Source organism: Salmo trutta, chromosome 37, assembly GCF_901001165.1.
Source record: "Salmo trutta chromosome 37, fSalTru1.1, whole genome shotgun sequence".
Lineage (NCBI taxonomy): Eukaryota > Metazoa > Chordata > Actinopteri > Salmoniformes > Salmonidae > Salmo > Salmo trutta.
In genome coordinates, this window is record NC_042993.1 from 15,136,875 (window position 1) to 15,158,945 (window position 22,071).

At 42.6% G+C, this 22,071-nt stretch overlaps 1 protein-coding gene across 2 annotated transcripts in view; it reads left to right on the forward strand.

The window, feature by feature from the left end:
• Nucleotides 1–22,071, forward strand: part of LOC115176842 (t-SNARE domain-containing protein 1-like) — a 150,652-nt gene that overhangs the window by 125,197 nt on the left and 3,384 nt on the right. The window contains exon 12 of one of the 2 annotated variants that reach the window (XM_029737175.1): nucleotides 2,609–2,771. The exons of the other annotated variant lie outside the window; for it this stretch is intronic. The gene's annotated coding sequence lies outside the window, so the exon portion shown is untranslated. Of the gene's footprint in view, nucleotides 1–2,608; nucleotides 2,772–22,071 lie in introns of those variants that run through there. 2 annotated transcript variants of the gene reach the window in all.

Here is a 22,071-nt window from a genome sequence, read left to right on the forward strand (position 1 = left end):
AGTCTTATTTTTTTCTACTGCATCATTGATTGTATGTTGTTTTACTCCATGTGTAACTCTGTGTTTTTGTATGTTGTCGAACTGCTTTGCTTTATCTTGGCCAGGTCGCAATTGTAAATGAGAACTTGTTCTCAACTTGCCTACCTGGTTAAATAAAGGTGAAATAAAATAAATATTTGCTATCATCATAGTTAGCATAGTTAGAACTAACGCGTTAGTAAACCCGCTACAATCATGCAGTACAGTATACAGAAAGCAGTTGAGCAATTTCTCTGGCGGGCCCTGGTGGCAATAAATTAATAAAACCTAAAGCGTATCTTGACTTAGAAGAGTTCCATTGTTGGATAGCCATAGCCAGCTAGCTAACATAGCATCCCTCTCTGTTTGAGCCGGGTGTTTGAGTATGCTAAACTAGCTAGCTGCATTCCCTAGCTAAGTAAGTGAAAGGGAAAGTGAAAATAATACAAGGAAATATAGCTAGCTCTCACTCTCTCTCTCTCTTGCTTCTCCTTCAATTTTAAAGAAATTAATTTGTTCAAAACTGTTCAAATACTCACCACATTTTATGCACTGCAGTACCAGCTAGCTGTAGCTTATGCTTTCGGTACGAGATTCATTCTCTGATCCTTTGATTGGGTGGACAACATGTCAGCTCATGCTGCAAAAGCTCTGAAGTTGTCATAATTACTGTGTAAGGCTATGGAAGGGGGTTAGAACCATGAGCCACCTAGGTTTTATATTGAAGTCAATGTACCCAGAGGAGAACGGAAACTATCTGTCCTCCGGCTACACATGGTGCTACCCCAGAGAGTGCTGTTGAGGCTACTGTAGACCTTCATTGCAAAACAGTGTTTTTTCATCAATTATTTGGTGACGTGAATATACTGTATTTAATATAGTTTAATCTCAAAAAGAAAACTTTTTTTATGTTTCACTATTTAAAAAAAAAGGAAATTCACTGAGTAGGAAGGTCCTCCCCTTCCTCCTCTGAAGAGCTTCCACTGGTCCTGAAACTCCATATTTGTAACATTTCTACCGATATTGCCCTAAAAATAAATGCTTTACCAAAGAGCATAATGATATACAAGCAGGTCTGAGTTTTCCATTTTCAATTTCCTAGTTTTGTGTGTCGCAGGAACTTGGAATATTGTAAAGCTGCTGGTTGCACTTGCTTGCCTTTCTTACACTATCTTGACCAAAAAAATAGTTAGTGTCTGAATTAGACAGACCTACATGAATGAAAAATAAAACACCACAGTGGTGTATTATTATAATTTTTTCCAACTTCAGTTGTATGGGTCTTTTCTCTTCTAGACTCTTACCCAAACAGGCATGCCTGGCTCCGGGCAGTCTCAGCCAATGGCCATCAGTCTCTCGGAAAGGATTGCAGGAACTCTCCCCCCATTTCACAGACTGTGGCCTCTCTTAATCCCTCTCTTCTCTCTCTCTCTCTTTGTCTTTCTCTCATCCTTTCTTTCTTTCTCCCTCCCTCTTTCCCTCTCTCTTTGAAATAAGGTGGGGTGAGTTTTAATCAGAGATTGGCTGGTCAGGTCCTGAGTAGCAGTAGATAGAGAGAAGAGAAAGAAAGAGTGAGGAGAGAGATTGCTGGAGAGAGATCTGCTTTGGTGATTAGCCCCCTCTGACATGACCGCCAGACCCCTCCAATGGACGTATTTGGAAAGGTAGTTATGGACTGACTGGAGAGGAGAGGAGAAATAGAGAAAGACAGACTGAGTGACAGACAGCTTGGAAGAATGGACTCCATGGTGTCAGGTGTGAGGCAGAGGTAGTTGGAGGAAGAAGCCATTGTTTGCCCTGTGGGTGTTGTTTGCCCTATGGGTTCAATACAAAGCCGATCTCAGCAATAGGTCTATGTGACTCACCCCAGATGTCTATTCATTTACACCTTCAATTATGACATGGAACGATAACGATGGAATAGTTCAACATAAAATAAACACTTAATCTAAAGCACAATACATGGTATTTTCTCAGCACAACACACAGTATAACCCTGAAATCATCTTAGAAGTTGTATAGTTAGACACATAACATAAACATCTAAAGCACAATACTGTATATTTTCTTTTCATATTGTATACTGCATAACCCTTAGATCATCTTAGCTACATGCTGTAATTAACAGATCAGTCTCCTGTTGGCCAACTCCTGAGTATAATTTGAGATAAAAGTGATGCACTGTGGCCTTTTGTGGTTCTACTTTATGCCCGTCACAGGGGGCTGCTGATTAATGAACCATTTGGATCTCCAGCTGGTTGAACTCTGGCCCAGACTTAATTAGAACTCATACACTGACCACCAATCATAAATTACTACCCACGACCTTGTGGCACTTCCATAATAAAAAGTACAAATTAGTTCCTTACCAATTAATAATTCATAAAATAAAAGGGGAAATAATATAAGCCCAAGGCGATTAGTAGTGGATGTACATGAATATTACACCTGTGGTATTGGCTTAGACTTGGTTTAGAAAGCTTAGCTTTGTGAGTAGCCTACATTAGTGGTTGTCATCCCATCGTTAGCTTGCCTATATAGCGCTGGTTAATGATTGATTTATGTTGCCTGGTGTGCTTGTGTTTCCCAGGTAGCTGCAGTCATAGTGCTGTGACCTCTCTGCTTCTGCCCCACCTAACCACCTGACCCCTGACCTGTACCAGCTGTCTCAGACAGGAGGGGCCTGCCCCACACCAACACCTCTACTTCGTCATGGCTGTGCCTCCTTGGTTATGTAGTTAGATATGTGGTGTGCGCAGGTATGAGTGTGTGTGTGTGTGTGTGTGTGTGTGTGTGTGTGTGTGTGTGTGTGTGTGTGTGTGTGTGTGTGTGTGTGTGTGTGTGTGTGTGTGTGTGTGTGTGTGTGTGTGTGTGTGTGTTTGTGTGTCGGGCAGGGGGTGGGGGGATAGCTGGTACTTCTATTATCATCTTCAAATGAATGGCATACTAGTCTACTGTGATTCATTTATACTGTACCTAACTGTGGTAGCTGTGGCAGCCAACCAGCCAATCATGGAAGAGAGATTTTGATGTATCCACTTACTTTACTCTGTGTTTGTTTACTTGTTTTGGTTTTTAAGCACTGGATCATATTTATCTGATGCTACTGTATCTATGAAGTATGATATTCAAATGTTGTGTAGTACTTATGATTATATGAATATATAAATGATCATTAGACAAAAATGTATCAAATGGTATGATAAAAACCAACAGTACTTTAAAATATGATTTACAGCTTTTTTCATTGTCCTATTTTAATATCATTGTACTCTTGCTATCCTCTCTCTATCTCTCGCTCATGCAAACACAGGCACACTTGCACACAAACATTTCTATCTGCCATGATCTGAGTGTAAAGAGTGGAACATGTGACTTAAATGACAGGTTTGTTGATCGCCTGAAGCACTCACCCTCTGGCCAATCAATAGGCAGTAGAGTCAACCACTTTCCCTCCATTCCCTCCAAATGTCTCATCCTGTTACATATTTTCCAGGAAGGCTTATTTAGAGATAGTAATAGGCTTAATTAATCTCTCAGAGGGGTGATTATCATCTCTCTGATTTCTCCTCTGGGCTGTATGTGTGTGCTATCACTGAGTTCTCTGAAAAAATGGGTAAGACTGTTCAGTGTGCAGCTTCAGTGTCAGCTCCTAGCCTTCTCTGCTTCCGACGTCATGCACCTTTTATTATCACTCTTCCCTCACAATCCCCCGGCATCAGTGGGCTCTAGCTCTTAACTCATCGCATGCATACACACATCTGAAGTGTTTTATTATTGTTATTTTCTATTAGTCTTACTGAGTCAGTGTGCCCAGATATTTATTTGTGTTTTTTCATTTGTACCTTGCAGAGAAAAGGAACAAAATGAACCAAAAGCACCAAATTGTTTGTGAATCTATCACAAGACATGGTGGCACTCTAATAGGGGAGGAAGGACTCGTGGCAATGGCTGGAGCGGAATGTTGGAATGGTATTAAAAACATCAAAAACATGGTTTCCATGTGTTTGATGCCATTCCATACTCCGTTCCAGCCATTATTATGATTCGTCCTCCCCTCAGCAGTCTCTACTGGAACCTATCTTCAAGGTCTGGCATCACTATTCAAATCTATGCATACATTTAAGGTGATGTAACTTACTGTAGCTTCTCATATCCCTGACAAAAGCTTAAAGTTTCTAGAATTGTGGTGTGGGCGATGAGAAGATGAATGATAGCTGTGGATACTTGTGAAGGTTTTCTGTTTGAATTAAGTTGTGCTTTATTGCTGTGATATGTTCCTTCACTGCTTGTAAAAATTCTCAGCGTCGCAAAATATGATTATTCACAATGGGAATCATATTTTATGAGAACGTTGATGTTCAGAAAGGAATTTGTGGCACCTTATATTACTCCTCAGCTCTTTATTTTACCATTGTAAAATGTCCTTACATTGTGTCCTTTTGATGAATAAAATCTCCTAAATATCAGAAGTTAATATGAGAATGTTTTCAGTACTGTTGTGTTTTGTCTGCTGTACAGAATCACCAATAATTGAGACCTACAGTATGTTGGTGGTTCAATATTTCCTCTTAAGCATGCTAATTTTGGTACATACAGCTGAAGTGGGAAGTTTACATACACTAAGGTTGGAGTCATTAAAACTCGTTTTTCAACCACTCCAAACATTTATTGTTAACAAACTATAGTCTACTTTGTGCATGACACCATACATTTTTCCACCAATTGTTAAGAGACAGATTATGTCACTTATAATTAACTGTATCACAATTCCAGTGGGTCAGAAGTTTACATACACTAAGTTGACTGTTCCTTGAAACAGCTTGGAAAATTCCAGAAAAGGATGTCATGGCTTTAGAAGCTTCTGATGGGCTAATTGACATCATTTGAGTCAATTGGAGGTGTACCTGTGGATGTATTTCAAGGCATACCTTCAAACTCAGTGCCTCTTTGCTTGACATCATGGGAAAATCAAAACAAATCAGCCATGACCTCAGAAATAAATTGTAGATCTCCACAAGTCTGGTTCATCTTTGGGAACAATTTCCAAACGCCTGAAGGTACCATGTTCATCTGTACAAACAATAGTACACAAGTATAAACACCATGGGACCACGCAGCCGTCATACCGCTCAGGAAGGAGACGCGTTCTGTCTCCTAGAGATGAACGTACAAATCAATCCCAAAACATCAGAAAGGACCTTGTGAAGATGCTGGAGGAAACAGGTACAAAAGTATCTATATCCACAGTAAAACGAGTTCTATATCGACATAACCTGAAAGGCCGCTCAGCAAGGAAGAAGCCACTGCTCCAAAACTGCCATGAAAAAGCCAGACTATGGTTTGCAACTGCACATGGGGACAAATATCTTACTTTTTAGAGAAATGTCCTCTGGTCTGATGAAACAAAAATAGAACTGTTTGGCCATAACGACCATCGTTATGTTTGGAGGAAAAAGTTTGATGCTTGCAAGCCGAAGAACACCATCCCAACCGTGAAGCACGGGGGTGGAAGCATCATGTTGTGAGGGTACTTTGCTGCAGGAGGGTCTTGTGCACTTCAGAAAATAGATGGCATCATGAGGCAGGAAAATGATGTGGATATATAGAAGGAAAATCTCAAGACATCAGTCAGGAAGTTCAAGCTTGGTCGCAAATGGGTCTTCCAAATGGACAATGACCCCAAGCATACTTCCAAAGTTGTGGCAAAATGGCTTAAGAACAACAAAGTCAAGGTTTTGGAGTGGCCATCACAAAGCCCTGACCTCAATCCTATAAACAAAATGTATGGGCAGAACTGAACAAGCATGTGCAAGCAAGGAGGCCTACAAACCTGACTCAGTTACACAAGCTCTGACAGGAGGAATGGGCCAAAATTCACCCAACCTATTGTGGGAAGCTTATGGAAGGCTACCCGAAACGTTTGACCCAAGTTAAACAATTTAAAGGCAATGCTACCAAATACTAATTGAGTGTATGTAAACTTCTCATCCACTGGGAATGTGATGAAAGAAATAAAAGCTGAAATAAATCATTCTCTACTATTATTCTGACATTTCACATTCTTAAAATAAAGTGGTGATCCTAACTGCCATTAGGTACCGAGATGAGATCCTCAGACCCCTTGTGAGACCATATGCTGGTACGGTTGGCCCTGGGTTCCTCCTAATGCAAGACAATGCTAGACCTCATGTGGCTGGAGTGTGTCAGCAGTTTCTGCAAGAGGAAGGCATTGATGCTATGGACTGGCCCGCCCGTTCCCCAGATCTGAATCCAATTGAGCACATCTGGGACATCATGTCTCGCTCCATCCACCAACGCCACGTTGCACCACAGACTGTCCAGGAGTTGGCGGATGCTTTAGTCCAGGTCTGGCAGGAGATCCCTCAGGAGACCATCCGCCACCTCATCAGGAGCATGCCCAGGCGTTGTAGGGAGGTCATACAGGCACATGGAGGCCACACACACTACTGAGCCTCATTTTGACTTGTTTTAAGGACATTACATCAAAGTTGGATCAGCCTGTAGTGTGGTTTTCCACTTTAATTTTGAGTGTGACTCTAAATCCAGACCTCCATGGGTTGATAAATTGGATTTCCATTGATTATTTTTGTGTGATTTTGTTGTCAGCACATTCAACTATGTAAAGAAAAAAGTATTTAATAAGATGATTTATTTCATTCAGATCTAGGATGTGTTGTTTAAGTGTTCCCTTTATTTTTTTGAGCAGTGTACATTTAAACTCAGTTTTTCACAATTCCTGACATTTAATCCTAGTAAACATTCCCTGTCTTAGGTCAGTCAGGCTACCTCTGGCGAGCACATGGAGGGCTGTGCGGCCCCCCAAAGAAATGCCACCCCACACCATGACTGACCCACCGCCAAACCGGTCATGCTGGAGGATGTTGCAGGCAGCAGAACGTTCTTCACGGCGTCTCCAGACTCTGTCACGTCTGTCACGTATTCAGTGTGAAACTGCTTTCATCTGTGAAGAGTACAGGGCGCCAGTGGCGAATTTGCCAATCTTGGTGTTCTCTGGCAAATGCCAAACGTCCTCATACCACCCTCATGGAGGGCCCTCATACCACCCTCATGGAGTCTGTATCTGACCGTTTGAGCAGACACATGCACATTTGTGGCCTGCTGGAGGTTATTTTGCAGGGCTCTGGCAGTGCTCCTCCTGCTCCTCCTTGCACAAAGGCGGAGGTAGCGGTCCTGCTGCTGGGTTGTTGCCCTCCTACGGCCTCCTCCACGTCTCCTGATGTACTGGCCTGTCTCCTGGTAGCGCCTCCATGCTCTGGACACTACGCTGACAGACACAGCAAACCTTCTTGCCACAGCTCGCATTGATGTGACATCCTGGATGAGCTGCACTACCTGAGCCACTTGTGTGGGTTGTAGACTCCGTCTCATGCTACCACTAGAGTGAAAGCACTGCCAACATTCAAAAGTGACCAAAACATCAGCCAGGAAGCATAGGAACTGAGAAGTGGTCTGTGGTCCACCTGCAGAACCACTCCTTTATTGGGGGTGTCTTACTAATTGCCTATAATTTCCACCTGTTGTCTATTCCATTTGCACAACAGCATGTGAAATTTATTGTCAATCAGTGTTGCTTCCTAAGTGGACAGTTTGATTTCACAGAAGTGTAATTGACTTGAAGTTACATTGTGTTGTTTAAGTGTTCCCATTATTTTTTTGAGCAGTATATTTCTAAATCTATACCTCTACCACATGTTCCTTTATCGTGGCACTATTGTACCCAAATTGATGGACAAGCTTAACCCAAAAGATGGGGTCAATTTTTCACAATGGTAGACTCAGATTGCACACCCCTCTCTGTAAATAGGACATGGACAAGCTGATTAATCCCTAGGAGAATGTGTGCTGATGGGAATTTCAATTTTTAGGAGAGCAGTTATCACTTTTTTGGTCAACGTCGGCTAGAATGTTAATAGTGTTTTGCAGAGGGAAAGGCTGGGAGGATGTGGTTTGAAGTGCTGTTGAAGTAAAATGCTTCACTTCTATAATGGAAAGACTTCTCTCCAGTACATATGCCTCTAAAGTAAAGAGCCCTTCTTTTGATGTACTATACTTGAAAGCACAAGATTTGCAATAAAGGTATTTTCTCAAGTGTTACACATAGGGCAAGGATCCTCCATTGTTTGAGTTTGCAGACAACTGGCAAGGAGTAATGGGGAAAACTGAACTATTTTATCCACCCAACAATGACCCACTACAACAAGTGCCCATTATTAAACATGTGCAATAATATGTCCCACTGAAATACCTGTTTGTCTGCATATTAGGGACCCCAGATCCAGCCACACAATGCTTTGCCAAACACAATACCTTTACTTGCGTTGGTTTTATCAAAGCTCTCTCTAACTTTCATGTGCTTTATAATATAAATCCAATGCAACCTCCAAAGAGAGATATGGCGTGTCCTGTACAAATCACATAACTCCATTGCCAGCTTCTAGGATTGCGTCATTTTACAAACCCTCTTCTTGAGCAAGGACAGATGTTATGTAAGTACTTTAAAGCCATAGTCAGAAATTCAGGGTCTCATCCTGTAAGACATCCTTGATGGGAGAAATAAAGAAGAGAAAGAATAGGTTTTATTCTCCCTCTCCAAACACTCAGGGATGTATGGTTTTTTGAACCCTCCAAGAATTGCTCTGATAATTTGCTCCCGCTATTCCAACCTGATGAATCTTAATCATGCAATGCTCTGCTCTGTTCGCTGCACTCAGACATGATTAGCTTGTCCTGATGCCAGACCAGAGAGCTACAGCTCCAGCCGACCATTAGGACAACACAGCACAGGGTTTTAAATAGATTTCATTCCTATTAAACGTTTTCTGTGTCTGTACTATCTGTTTCTCTTCTCTCTGTTTCTCAAGTCATTAGATTTTAGGGCTATTTGTAATAACCTTTAGCGCAGGTTGAGACGTGTGTTTGAAGTCAAGTAATTTCTCTCAATTTAACCCTTTAGAACCAAAACCGGCTGTCGACTGCCTTCCCTTAAATTACTATGGCCTTGTTTTTCTAACAATGATATCTGTGTCAATATCACAAAGGGAATGCTGTCATTTGACTTTTTTCTTTTTCTTTTTACTTCATTACTCAAAATGACAGCGCAGACGTGACTTTTCATTGTGAAAGAGGCTGTATCTATGTTGGTTGATGATACAAGTTCAGACATGTCGTTGCACTTTGAATAGCGATAATGTCGAGGTGAATTAAATAAGTAAACAGTAGATATACAATACCGTTCAAAAGTTTGGGTTCACTTAGAAATCTCCTTGTTTTCCATGAAAACATACATGAAATGAACTACAAAATGAATAGGAAATATAGTCAAGATGTTGACAAGGTTATATATAATGATTTTTTATTTAAATAATAATTGTGTCCTTCAAACTTTGCTTTAGTCAAAGAATTCTCAATTTGCAGCAATTGCAGACTTGCAGACCTTTGGCATTCTAGTTGTCAGTTTGTTGAGGCAATCTGAAGAGATTTCACCCGATGCTTCCTGAAGCACCTCCCACAAATGCAGTCAAGCTGCTCCCACAACACATCAATAGGATTGAAATCAGGTGACTGTGCTAGCCACTCCATTATAGACAGAATACCAGCTGACTGCTTCTTCCCTAAATAGTTCTTGCATAGTTTGGAGCTGTGCTTTGGGTCATTGTCCTGTTGTAGGAGGAAATTGGCTCCAATTAAGCACTGTCCACAGGGTATGGCATGGCATTGCAAAAGGGAGTGATAGCCTTCCTTCTTCAAGTTCCCTTTTACCCTGTACAAATCTCCCACTTTGCCACCACCAAAGCACCCCCAGACCATCATATTGCCTCCACCATGCTTGACAGATGGCGTCAAGCACTCCTCCAGCATCTATTCATTTTTTTCTGTGTCTCACGAATGTTCTTCTTTGTGATCCGAACACCTCAAACTTAGATTTGTCTGTCGTTAACACCTTTATACAATCTTCCTCTGTCCAGTGTCTGTGTTCTTTTGCCCATCTTAATCTTTTATTTTTATTGGCCAGTCTGAGATATGGCTTTTTATTTGCAACTCTGCCTAAAAGGCCAGCATCCCGGAGTTGCCTCTTCACTGTTGACGTTGAGACTGGTGTTTTGCGGGTACTATTTAATGAAGCTGCCTGTTGAGGACTTATGAGGCATCTGTTTCTCAAACTAGACACTTTAATGTACTTGTCTTCTTGCTCAGTTGTGCACCGGGGTCTCCCACTCCTCTTTCTATTTCAACATGTCCCTGATTGAGTCTGTAATACCAACATGTTTCAAGCAGACCACCATAGTCCCTGTGCCCAAGAACACAAAGGCAACCTGCCTAAATTACTACAGACCTGTAGCACTCACGTCCGTAGCCATGAAGTGCTTTGAAAGGTTGATAATGGCGCACATCAACACCATTATCCCAGAAACCCTAGACCCACTCCAATTTGTATACCGCCCCAACAGATCCACAGATGATGCAGTCTCTATTGCACTCCACAATGCCCTTTCCCACCTGGACAAAAGGAACACTTATGTGAGAATGCTATTCAATGACTACAGCTAAGCGTTCAATACCATAGTTCCCTCAAAGTGCATCACTAAGCTAAGGATCCTGGGACTAAACACCTCCCTCTGCAACTGGATCCTGGACTTCCTGACGGGCCGCCCCAGGTGGTGAGGGTAGGTAGCAACACATCTGCCACTCCGATCCTCAACACTGGAGCTCCAAAGCGATGCGTGCTCAGTCCCCTCCTTTACTCCCTGTTCACCCACGACCGCATGGCCACGTACGACTCCAACACCATCATTAAGTTTGCAGACGACACAACAGCGGTAGGCCTGATCACAGACAACGACGAGACAGCCTATAGGGAGGAGGTCAGAGACCTGGCCGGGTGGTGCCAGAATAACAACCTATCCCTCAACATAACAAAGACTAAGGTAATGATTGTGGTCTACAGGAAAAGGAGGACCGAGCACGCCCCCATTCTCATCGACGGGGCTGTAGTGGAGCAGGCTGAGAGCTTCAAGTTCCTCGGTGTCCACATCAGCAACAAACTAGAATGGTCCAAACACACCAAGACAGTCGTGAAGAGGGCACGACAAAGCCTATTCCCCCTCAGGAAACTAAAAAGATTTGGCATGGGTCCTGAGATCCTCAAAAGGTTCTACAGCTGCAACATCGAGAGCATCCTGACTGGTTGCATCACTGCCTGGCACGGCAGTTGCTTGGCCTCTGACCGCAAGGCACTACAGAGGGTAGTGCGTACGGCCCAGTACATCACTGGAGCTAAGCTGCCTGCCATCCAGGACCTCTACACCAGGCGGTGTCAGAGGAAGGCCCTAAAAATTGTCAAAGACCCCAGCCACCCCAGTTATAGACTGTTCTCTCTACTACCGCATGGCAAGCGGTACCGGAGTGCAAAGTCTAGGACAAAAAGGCTTCTCAACTGTTTTTACCCCCAAGCCATAAGACTCCTGAACAGGTACTCAAATGGCTAACCAGACTATTTGCATTGCGTGCCCCCCCCAAACCCTATTTTTACGCTGTTGCTCTCTCTGTTTATCATATATGCGTAGTCACTTTAACTATATATTCATGTACATACTACCTCAATTGGGCCGATCAACCAGTACTCCCGCACATTGGCTAACCAGGCTATCTGCATTGTGTCCCGCCACCCACCACCCGCCAACTCCTCTTTTACGCTACTGCTACTCTCTGTTCATCATATATGCATAGTCACTTTAACCATATCTACATGTACATTCTACCTCAATCAGCCTGACTAACCGGTGGCTGTATGTAGCCTCGCTACTTTTATAGCCTCACTATTGTATATAGCCTGTCTTTTTACTGTTGTTTTACTTCTTTTCTTACCTATTGTTCACCTAACACCTTTTTTGCACTATTGGTTAGAGCCTGTAAGTAAGCATTTCACTGTATGATCTACACCTGTTGTATTCGGCGCATGTGACAAATAAACTTTGATTTGATTTGCTTAGAGCCAGTTTGCGCTGTTCTGTGAAGGGAGTAGTACACAGCATTGTACGAGATTTTCAGTTTCTTGGCAATTCCTTGCATGAAATAGCTTTCAATTCTCAGAACAAGAATAGACTGTCAAGTTTCAGAAGAAAGTTATTTGTTTCTGGACATTTTGAGCCTGTAATCGAACCCACAAATGCCGACGCTCCAGATACTCAACTAGTCTAAAGAAGGCCAGTTTTATTGCTTCTTTAATCAAGTCATTCCAAGATGGCATAGCAGTCAGACGTCCTTTGTCCTCCTCTTGTCGTGTCCCGTGTATATATATATTTACATCTTTTCTTCGCATATCTTTTTATATATTTTTTCTAAAAACTCAACGTCAAAACACTCTCCTGCAACCCGCCTCACCAATTTAAAAAAAAAGTATTATTTACCTCAAATCTGAAATCCACAACAGAAGCTAGCCAGAGGTTAGCCAGAGGTTGGCCAGATCAATGGCTAACATGGCGGTCATCAGCTATCCCTTAGCTCGAAAAGCTATCGCAAGTTTTGTACAGCGCGACTCAGACCAGAGCATACCGGACTTATTTTCTCTCCATATCTCCGGATTTCTACCGCAGGCTTTGGACATTTACACCTGGATCTTGCAGCTAGCTAGCTGCTACCTGAGTGACTATTGGCTAACGTCGGTCCCGGAGCTAACATCAATTATTCCGGAGCTAGCCAGCTGAAGAGTTTCATCAGCCTCTCCTGGGCTACAATCACCTATCTGGACCCGTTTTACTGCCGATGCGGAGCCCCATCGGGCCTTCACGACTAGACTACCGACGTTATCTATCCTGAGGGAGTTATCCAACTGGCCCCTTTGTCGCGACGTAACCTGAACGCCCATCTGCGGCCCACTAATCGTTAGCTGTCTTATCGGCTGCTATCTAAATAGGTCTATCGGACAATTTTCTTGGGCCACTATAACTATAACTATTTTGCCAATTGGACTGGTCCCCCCTACCACACGGAACCCCACTAATCTACAGACGGAAACACACGAGGTGGCTAAAAACAGACCTCCCTCCATCTTCTGCCAGCTTGCTACCTATGGCCCGGCTAGCTGTCTGAATCTCACTGGACCCTTGTGATCACTCGGCTAAGCATGCCTTTCCTTAATGTCAATATACCTTGTCCATTGCTGTTCTGGTTAGTGTTTATTGGCTTATTTCACTGTAGAGCCTCTAGCCCTGCTCATTATACCTTATCCAACCTTTCAGTTCCACCACCCACACATGCTGACATCTTCTGGTTTCAATGATGTTTCTAGAGACAATCTCTCTCTCATCATCACTCAATGCCTAGGTTTACCTCCACTGTATTCACATCCTACCATACCTTTGTCTGTACATTATACCTTGAAGCTATTTTATCACCCCCAGAAACCTGCTCCTTTTACTCTCTATTCCGGACGTCATAGACGACCAATTCTAATAGCTTTTAGCCGTACCCTTATCCTAGTTCTCCTCTGTTCCTCTGTTGATGTAGAGGTGAATCCAGGTCCTGCCGTGCCTAGATCCACTCCTATTCCCCAGGCACTCTCTTTTGATGACTTCTGTAACCGTAATAGCCTTGGTTTCATGCATGTTAACATTAGAAGCCTCCTCCCTAAGTTTGTTTTATTCACTGCTTTAGCACACTCTGCCAACCCGGATGTCCTAGCCATGTCTGAATCCTGGCTTAGGAAGTCCATCAAAAACTCTGAAATCTTTATCCCTAACTACAACATTTTTAGACAAGATAGAACGGCCAATGGGGGCGGTGTTGCAATCTACTGCAGAGATAACCTGCAGAGTTCTGTCCTACTATCCAGGTCTGTACCCAAACAATTTGAACATCTACTTTTAAAAATCAATCTCTCTAAAAACAAGTCTCTCACCGTTGTCGCCTACTATAGACCACCCTCTGCCCCCAGCTGTGCTCTGGACACCATATGTGAACTGATTGCCCCCCATCTATCTTCAGAGCTTGTGCTGCTAGGTGACCTAAACTGGGACAGGCTTAACACCCCAGCCATCCTGCAAACTAAGCTTGATGCCCTCAATCTCACACAAATTATCAATGAACCTACCAGGTACCACCCCAAAGCCGCAAACACGGGCACCCTCATAGATATCATCCTAACCAACTTGCCCTCTAAATACACCTCTGCTGTTTTCAACCAAGATCTCAGCGATCACTGCCTCATTGCCTGCATCCGTAATGGGTCAGCGGTCAAACGACCTCCACTCATCACTGTCAAATGCTCCCTGAAACATTTCAGCGAGCAAGCCTGTCTAATTGACCTGGCCCGGGTATCCTGGAAGGATATTGACCTCATTCCGTCAGTAGAGGATGCCTGGTTATTTTTTTTAAAAGCCTTCCTCACCATCTTAAATAAGCATGCCCCATTCAAGAAATGTAGAACCAGGAACAGATATAGCCCTTGGTTCTCTCCAGACCTGACTGCCCTTGACCAACACAAAAACATCCTGTGGCGTTCTGCATTAGCATCGAACAGCCCCCGTGATATGCAGCTTTTCAGGGAAGTTAGAAACCAATATACACAGGCAGTTAGAAAAGCCAAGGCTAGCTTTTTCAAGCAGAAATTTGCTTCCTGCAACACAAACTCAAAAAAGTTCTGGGACACTGTAAAGTCCATGGAGAATAAGAACACCTCCTCCCAGCTGCCCACTTCACTGAGGATAGGAAACTCTGTCACCTCCGATAAATCCACTATAATTGAGAATTTCAATAAGCATTTTTCTACGGCTGGCCATGCTTTTCACTGGCTACCCCTACCGCGGTCAACAGCACTGCACCCCCCACAGCTACTCACCCAAGCCTTCCTCATTTCTCCTTCTCCCAAATCCAGTCAGCTGATGTTCTGAAAGGGCGGCAAAATCTGGACCCCTACAAATCAGCCGGGCTAGACAATCTGGACACTTTCGTTCTAAAATTATCTGCCGAAATTGTTGCAACCCCTATTACTAGCCTGTTCAACCTCTCTTTCGTGTCGTCTGAGATTCCCAAAGATTGGAAAGCAGCTGCTGTCATCACCCTCTTCAAAGGAGGGGACACTCTTGACCCAAACTGCTACAGACCTATATCTATCCTACCCTGCCTTTCTAAGGTCTTCGAAAGCCAAGTCAACAAACAGATTACCGAACATTTCGAATCCCACCGCACCTTCTCCGCAATGCAATCTGGTTTCAGAGCTGGTCATGGGTGCACCTCAGCCATGCTCAAGGTCCTAAACAATATCATAACCGCCATCGATAAGAAACAATACTGTGCTGCCGTATTCATTGACCTGGCCAAGGCTTTCGACTCTGTCAATCACCACATCCTCATCGGCAGACTCAATAGCCTTGGTTTCCCAAATGATTGCCTCGCCTGGTTCACCAACTACTTCTCTGATAGAGTTCAATGTGTCAAATCGGATGGCCTGTTGTCCGGGCCACTGGTAGTCTCAATGGGGGTGCCACAGGGTTCAATTCTTGGGCCAACTCTTTTCTCTGTATACATCAATGATGTTGCTCTTGCTGCTGGTGAGTCTCTGATCCACCTCTATGCAGACGACACCATTCTGTTTACTTCTGGCCCTTCTTTGGACACTGTGTTAACAACCCTCTAGACGAGCTTCAAAGCCATACATCTCTCCTTCCGTGGCCTCCAACTGCTCTTAAATACAAGTAAAACTAAATGCATGCTCTTCAACCGATCGCTGCCTGGACCTGCCTGCCCATCCAGCGTCACTACTCTGGACGGTTCTGACTTAGAATATGTGGACAACTACAAATACCTAGGTGTCTGGTTAGACTGTAAGCTCTCCTTCCAGACTCACATTAAACATCTCCAATCCAAAGTTAAATCTAGAATTGGCTTCCTATTTCGCAACAAAGCATCCTTCACTCATGCTGCCAAACATACCCTCGTAAAACTGACCATCCTACCGATCCTCGACTTCGGCAATGTCATTTACAAAATAGCCTCCAATACCCTACTCAATAAACTGGATGCAGTCTATCACAGTGCCATCCGTTTTGTCACCAAAGCCCCATATACTACCCACCACTGCGACCTGTACGCTCTCGTTGGCTGGCCCTCGCTTCATACTCGTTGCCAAACCCACTGGCTCCAGGTCATCTACAAGACCCTGCTAGGCAAAGTCCCCCCTTATCTCCGCTCACTGGTCACCATAGCAGCACCCACCTGTAGCACGCGCTCCAGCATGTATATCTCTGTGGTCAACCCCAAAGCCAATTCCTCCTTTGGCCATCTCTCCTTCCAGTTCTCTGCTGCCAATGACTGGAATGAACTACAAAAATTTCTGAAACTGGAAACACTTATGTCCCTTACTAGCTTTAAGCACCAGCTGTCAGAGCAGCTCACAGATCACTGCACCTGTACATAGCCCATCTATAATTTAGCCCAAACAACTACCTCTTCCCCTACTGTATTTATTTATTTATTTATTTAGCTCCTTTGCACCCCATTATTTCTATTTCTACTTTGCACTTTCTTCCACTACAAATCTACCATTCCAGTGTTTTTCTTGCTATATTGTATTTACTTTGCCACCATGGCCTTTTTTGCCTTTACCTCCCTTGTCTCACCTCATTTGCTCACATTGTATATAGACTTATTTTTGTACTGTATTATTGACTGTATGTTTGTTTTACTCCATGTGTAACTCTGTGTTGTTGTATGTGTCGAACTGCTTTGCTTTATCTTGGCCAGGTAAATGAGGACTTGTTCTCAACTTGCCTACCTGGTTAAATAAAGGTGACCTAAAAAGAAATAAAAAAATCAGGACAACATAATTGCAAAAGGGTTTTCTAATGATCAATTAGCTTTTTAAAATGATAAACTTGGATTAGCTAACACAGCGTGCCATTGGAACACAGGAGTGATGGTTGCTGATAATGGGCCTCTGTACGCCTATGTAGATATTCCGTTTAAAATAATCCGTTTCCAGCTACAATAGTCATTTACAACATTAACAATGTCTACACTTCATTTCTGATCATTTTGATGTTATTTTAATGGACAAAAAAGTTATTTTTCTTAAAAAAAACAAGGACATTTCTAAGTGACCCCAAACGTTTGAACAGTAGTGTGTGTTTGGTGTTGTCGATTTTTTACGCTAGGGAATAGCTCTCAGATTAGCAAGTCATGTCATGATAACTTGGTTGGTACAGGCGAGCACATTAGCGGTGGTACTGAAATGATTCATTTCTGTCTTTGTGAAATAGTTGCACTGTTTAGCTGTATATAGTCAGCTAACTAGTTGGTTGTTTTGTATTGTTTATAGCAATACAATTAGTAGCTTAGCTGTCATGTTACTGTAGTAGATGCCTGCACAGTGAAGCTCATATGGTGAGTTGGATATTTGTTTACATAGCCAGCTAACAACTAGCTTTTTTTATTCTGTTTCTACCAAAGCAATTCATTTGGAAACTGTCCCAGCTTCGAAACTAATCAGCTAACATTGGCGAACTCTGTAGTTAGTCAGTCAGGCAAGAAAACAAGAGTTGATTAGAGGAGAGTAAAAAAAAAATATCAAAAGAAAAAAAAGAGGGGGTGGGTAGGCGTGTAACTGTATCACACAATTTATTATGGAAAGCCCTTATTAGGAAGAGAGTTTGTCTATGGTTGAGAAAAAGAAAGAGGAAGGAAGAGAGATTATTTTCCTGACCACAATTGTATCCTATTTGTTGCTCCTCTCCTCTCCCTCTATTACTGTGTTCCTCTAGGTCAGTGAAAGTGAGGGAAGTGATGTGGAGAGTCAGGGCTCAGCAGCAGAAGCCAGGGAGGAAGAGGAGTTAGAGATGATTGGAGGGATAGAGATGTGGAGCAAGGAGGGAGGAGTGGGGGGAGAGGAGATTGGTGATAGAGGAAGAGGGAGCGGAAGAGCCTTCCCTGTAGCTCAGTTGGTAGAGCATGGTGTTTGCAACACCAGGGTTGTGGGTTCGATTCCCACGGGGGGCCAGCACAGAAAAAAAAAAATGTATGAAATTGTATGAAATGTATCCATTCACTACTGTAAGTCGCTCTGGGTAAGAGCGTCTGCTAAAAGACTAAAATGTAATGTAAAATGAAGAGGGAGAGGACAAAGCAGAGGGAGAGATTAAAAATATATATATTTAACCTTTATTTAACTAGGCAAGTCAGTTAAGAACAATGATGGCCTACCCCGGCTAAACCCTGACCCAGACGAAGCTGGGCCAATTGTGCACCGCCCTATGGGACTCCCAATCACGGCTGGTTGTGATACAGTCTGGAATCAAACCAACTAGCACTGAGATGCAGTGCCTTAGACCGCTGTACCATTTGGGAGAGAAGAAAGCAGAGGGAGAGGAGGAAGAGGGAGAGCACACCCGAGAGGAGCCTACGTTTCCATGGAGTGTGTCTGCCCCAAGTCCCACCATTCACCCTTGTACCCCACAACCTGGGCCTAAATTGACAGTGGTATGGGGTTTTGGAGTTGTTTTTAAAAGTGTTAGGAATTTATATCTGTTCCAGAGCTTGTAATGGATTACAACAAGAAAATGGGCAAGGTTGATCATCTTGACCAACTGAGGAACTATTACAATGTTGGACACACAGGCAGAAAATGGTGGAAGTATATGTTTTGTGGGATTCTCAACATTACCATCATAAATGTGTTCATTGTGTGAGGGAACCTGCAAAGGCCCCTTCCCAGAAATCGCAGGCGCTGGTCCCTGAAGGCATTCAAAATGCAGCTTGTGCATTCACTTTGTGATATGGCTACAGTGGCAGGAAGAGGAGAGCCAGGAGTGTGGCACCAGGTCTTCTGGACCGAACTGTAACTCATTTAAAAGCAGGTGAAGTTTGAAGGGCGCAAGAGAGGGTGTGTGGTGTGCATCCTGTGTGGACGCAGGGGAAAGAGGGGGCGATGTGTAGAAACCTCCTTTGGGTGCTCTACGTGTTCTGTGCCACTTTGCATGATGGGGCAGGGCTTCCAGAAGTCCCATGACATGTTGTAGGCTAAATGCAAACACCAAAATTACAGTGAGAAATGTGAATTAGTCCTACAAATCTTTTATTGTCTCTGAACAGTTGTTGTGTCTTCTCTCTTTATCTGTCTCTATCTAATACTTGTTGCAAAGTAGACTACTATTTATATGTGTTGTGTCAGGCCTGGTCTGTACTAAATCTATTTGAGAGAGGTTATCGTCATTTTGAAATAGTCGTTTGCATTTTTACATTGTTACAGAATTTTCTTTTTTATTTATTTTACCCTTATTTTACCAGGTAAGTTGACTAAGAACACATTCTCATTTACAGCAACGACCTGGGGAATAGTTACAGTGGAGTGGAGGGGATGAATGAGCCAATTGTAAACCGGGTATGATAAGGTGACCGTGATGGTATGAAGGCCAGATTGGGAATTTAGTAAGAAGTAAGAATCATTGTCAATCAAATAGCCTACTTTGTGTGGGTTTTGAAATACTTTCTGAATAATGTCATCCTGTCACATTTTGGATTAAAAAAATGGTATTTACCTGTCAAAAATATTTATAAGTATAATATATTATACTTGGTACATTTTATGTAATTTAGTCAAATTTACTACAATTTAAATACTCTAGGGTTTTTTGTTGTCTTGAGTGTTAATAATTTTTTGATAGTGAGTGTCTGCACAATGGAAGACAAAATTTGCATTATTCCTATTTACATGTGGTGTCATTAAGGAAGAGGTTGTGCTCTTTAAAGATAAGTTAACTTGTAATTGTCATTTGTTCTTTGTTTTGAGTTATGTCAGTTTGTTTGAAATGTGTGAGAAAATGAGCTTCATTTTGAAAATTCTCAGTAATCTACAGTAGCATTCTAGAATTATTTTGGGGTCTAAAGGGTTAACAGTTTTAAATTATACTGAACAAAAATATAACAACAATTTCAAAGATTTGACTGAGTTACAGTTCATATAAGGAAATAAGTCAGTTAAAATAAATTAATTAGGCACTACTCTATGGATTTCACAGGACTGGGAATACAGATATGTAGCTGCTTGTCACAGATAGCTTAATAAAAAAGGTAGGGGCGTGGATCAGAAAACCAGTCAGTATCTGGTGTGACCACGATTCGCCTCATTCAACACGACACATCTGCTTTGCATAGAGTTGATCAGGCTGTTGACTGTGGCCTGTGGAATGTTGTTCCACTCCTCTTCAATGGCTGTGCGAAGTTCTGGATGTTAGAGGGAGCTGGAACACGCTGTCATACATGTCAATCCAGAGCATCCCAAATATGCTCAATGGGTGACATGTCTGGTGAGTATGCAGGCCATGCAAGAACTGGGACATTTTCAGCTTCCAGGAATTGTGTATACTGTAGATCCTTGCGACATGGGGCTGTGGGTTATCATGCAGAAACATGAGGTGATGGCGGCTGATGAATGGCATAACAATGGGCCTCAGGATCTTGTCACGGTATCTCTGTGCATTCAAATTGCAATCGCTAAAATGCAATTGTGTTCGTTGTCCAAAACATATGCCTACCCATACCATAACCCCACCGCCACCATGGGGCACTCTGTTCACAATGTTGACATCAGCAAACCGCTCACCCACACAACGCTATACACGTGGTCTGTGGTTGTGAGGCCAGTTGGACACACTGCCAAATTCTCTAAAATAACGTTGGATGCGACTTATGGAAGAGAAAATAATATTCAATTATCTGGCAACAGTTCTGGTTGATATTTCTGCAGTCAGCATGCCAATTGAACGCTCCCTAAAAAATGGAGACATCTGTGGCGTTGTGTTGTGTGACAAAACTGCACATTTTAAATTGGCCTTTTATTGTCCCCAGCACAAGATGCACCTGTGTAATAATCATGCTGTTTAATCAGCTTCTTTAAATGCTACATCTGTCAGGTGGATGGATTATCTTGGCGAAGGAGAAATGCTTACTAACAGAGATGTAAACAAATGTGTGCATAAAATTTGAGAGAAATAAGCTTTTTGTGTGTATGGAACATTTCTGGGATCTTTTATTTCAGCTCATAAAACATGAGACCAACACTTTAAATGTTGCATTTATATTTTTGTTAAGTGTAGTTATGTCAAAGTCATTACACATAGCGCTATAATCAGCATGCATCCCAAATTATTATTACTTTATTTCTGACATATGGTTCCTTGGAACTTAAATGTGTTATTACCATAGCATTTTTGTATGTTCTCTTTCGTTGTACTCTATGTACTTGAACATATACAGTTGAAGTCGGAAGTTTACATACACCTTAGCCAAATATATTTAAACTCAGTTTTTCACAATTCCTGACATTTAATCCTAGTAAAAATCCCTTGTCATAGGTCAGTTAGAATCACCACTTTATTTTAAGAATGTGAAATGTCATAATAATAGTAGAGAGAATTATTTATTTCAGCTTTTATTTCTTTCATCACATTCCCAGTGGGTCAGAAGTTTACATACACTCAATTAGTATTTGGTAGCATTGATTTTAAATTGTTTAACTTAGGTCAAACGTTTCGTGTAGCCTTCCACAAGCTTCCCACAATAAGTTGGGTCAATTTTGGCCCATTCCTCCTGACAGAGCTGGTGTAACTGAGTCAGGTTTGTAGGCCTCCTTGCTCGCACACGCTTTTTCAGTTCTGCCCACAAATTTTCTATAGGATTGTCGTCAGGGCTTTGTGATGGCCACTCCAATACCTTGACTTTGTTGTCCTTAAGCCATTTTGCCACAACTTTGGAAGTATGCTTGGGGTCATTGTCCATTTGCAAGACCCATTTGCGACCAAGCTTTAACTTCCTGACTGATGTCTTGAGATGTTGCTTCAATATATCCACATAATTTTCCTGCCTCATGATGCCATCTATTTTCTGAAGTGCACGAGACCCTCCTGCAGCAAAGTACCCCCACAACATGATGCTTCCACCCCCGTGCTTCACGGTTGGGATGGTGTTCTTCGGCTTGCAAGCCTCCCCCTTTTTCCTCCAAACATACCGATGGTCATT